The following is a 2,653-nucleotide window of genomic DNA, read 5'->3' as shown; positions in this document are numbered from 1 at the left end:
GACATCCCCTTGATTTCCAGTTTTTGGTCACTAAAATGAGAGCTACTATAAATATTTTTGTACTTGTGGGACTCTTTCTTATTTTTATGATCTCTTTGGGATGCAGTCCTAGAAGTGATATTGCTGAGTCAAAGAGTATGCACATTTTTGTAGCTCTTTGCAGTTTCAGATTGTTCTCCAGAATGGCTGGATCAGCTCACAGCTCCACCAGCAATGAATTAGTGTTTCAACTCTCCCGTATCTTCTCCAACATCTATTATCTTCTTGTTTTGTCATGTCAGCCAATCTGATAGGCGTGATGTAGCACCTCAGAGTTCTTTTGATTTGCCTCTCTCTAATTAATAGTGATTTAGAGTATTTTTTCCATAGGATTTTAAATAGCTTTAATTTCTTCCTCTGAAAACAGCTTGTTCACACCTTTTGACCATTTTTCAATTGAGGTACATTTGACTCAGTCCTCTATATGTTTTAGAAATGAGTCCTTTATCAGAGACAGTAATTTTATATTCATTGACTAATGTGTATTGAGTACTTAACCTAATTCTGTGGTCTACCCCTCTATTTCTTAGCCAGTATCAAGTGGTTTTGATGATTACTTCATTATAATACAATTTGAGATCTGGAAGGGCTAGGACATCTTCCCTAACACTCATTTTCATTAGTTCCCTTGATATGCTGAATCTTTTGATTTTCCAGATGAATTCTGATATTATTTTTTCAGGCTCAGGTAAACAATTATCTGGTAGTTTGATTGCTATGGCACTAAATAAGTAAATTAATTTAGTTCGAATTTTCATTTTTGTTATGTTAGCTCAACCTACCCACGAACAAGTGATGTTTATCCACATAATTAGATCTGACTTTATTTGTGGGAAAAGTATTTTGTAATTGTGTTCAAATGGCCCCTAGATTTATTTTGGCAGGTAGATTCCCAGATATTTTATAGTACCCACCCTAGCTTTAAGTGGAATTTCTCTTTCTATTTACTGTTGTTGGGCTTTGTTAGTAATATACAGAAATGCAGATGATTTATGTGGGTTTATTTTGCAACCTGCAACTTTGCCAACTCTTTTTGTTATTTCAAATAACTTTTTACTTGATTCTCTGGGATTCTCTAAGTAGCTCATCATATCACCTGAAAAGAGTGATTATTTAATTTCTTCTTTGCCTATTCCAATTCCTTCAATTTCTTTTTCTTCTCTTATCACTAAAACTAACATTTCTAGTCCCATATTTAATAACAGTGGTGATAATGGACATCCTTGTTTCACCGCTGATCTTACTGGAAATGGATCCAGCTTATCCCCATTGCATATAATGCTTGCTGATAGTTTTATGTGGATACTGCTTATTATTTCATGGAAGATCCCATTTATTCCTACGATCTCTATTGTTTTCAATGGGAACGGGTGCTGTATTTTGTCAAAAGCTTTTTCTGCATTTATTGAGATAATCATGTGGTTTCTGTTAGTTTTTTATATTAATATGATCAATAATGCTGATAATTTTCCTAATATTGAACCAGCCCTGCATTCCTGATATAAATCCTACCTGATCATAATGTGTTATTCTCGTGAGAAGTTGCTGTATTCTTTTTGCTAATAAGCATATGTATATATATATAGATATATATACACATATATATGTGTGTGTGTGTGTGTCTGTGTGTGTATGTATAGATATGTACAAAACATTTACACATATATCTGTGTTTACATACATATACATATGCATACACACATATATTTCTATTCATGTTACAGAGTGAATTTTTTTTATGTACAAGCTGTATGAAAAACATATTTCAAAAGCTGAGATTCAATGAATTATCACTTTATAAATCAATGATGATCCATTTGTTTAGATTAATCAAATTCTTTCCTTTAGGTTATTTCAACATCATGTGGGGATTTTCACCAAGTTATGGCTTTAGATATTATAATTTGCCACAAGCTTATTTAAATAGATTGTGGATTAAAGGAGCATACTTTTTGTTACAAACTGTCTAAAATGAAAGAAAATAAAAATTTCAAAAGGAGATAATACATGGTTTTCTTTAATGTATCATACCGAGCCCAATGATCAAATGCAAGTTTGAGAATCAGTTTAGAAAAGAATAAATGAAAATTGTTGATAATTACTTTAAAATATCGTGTTAGTCCTTCGTTGCTGAAGAAGACCATGCCATCAGAGAAATGATGACATGACTCGCACTTGACATTGTTTTGAGTGAAGCAGGGCTGTTCAGATCACCAGCCTCACTTCTCCTCCAGAGCCATCTGAATCCAGTGACCCGATATTCCTCAGGATGCCTGGAGATGGCCCAGGATGCACTGGGAGTCCTTGGGGCCTTTAGGCCAAGGTCTTTGCAGGTACTCACTTAGGGTGAGGCCACGCCTGTTCATTGAATAGGCCTGTTTAAGAAGTAGCCAGGGCATGGCCACTTGAATGAAGTCAAGAAAAAAAAGACAGCAGGCTGGGTGGGAAACAGCAACAGTTACTATTGATAATCACTCTAAAGCTAGGGGGGTCCAGGAGTCCTTGGCAGGGGCCCCTTGGAGTCTTAGTTTGAGAATGTAGTAGGTTTGACGTTTTGGGAGAGGACAGGGGACAGGAAAGGAAAAGAAAGGAAAGGAAATATATTATATTAAAT

Source organism: Notamacropus eugenii, assembly GCF_028372415.1.
Source record: "Notamacropus eugenii isolate mMacEug1 chromosome Y unlocalized genomic scaffold, mMacEug1.pri_v2 SUPER_Y_unloc_1, whole genome shotgun sequence".
Classification (NCBI taxonomy): Eukaryota; Metazoa; Chordata; class Mammalia; order Diprotodontia; family Macropodidae; genus Notamacropus; species Notamacropus eugenii.
This window is presented reverse-complemented; position numbering follows the sequence as displayed.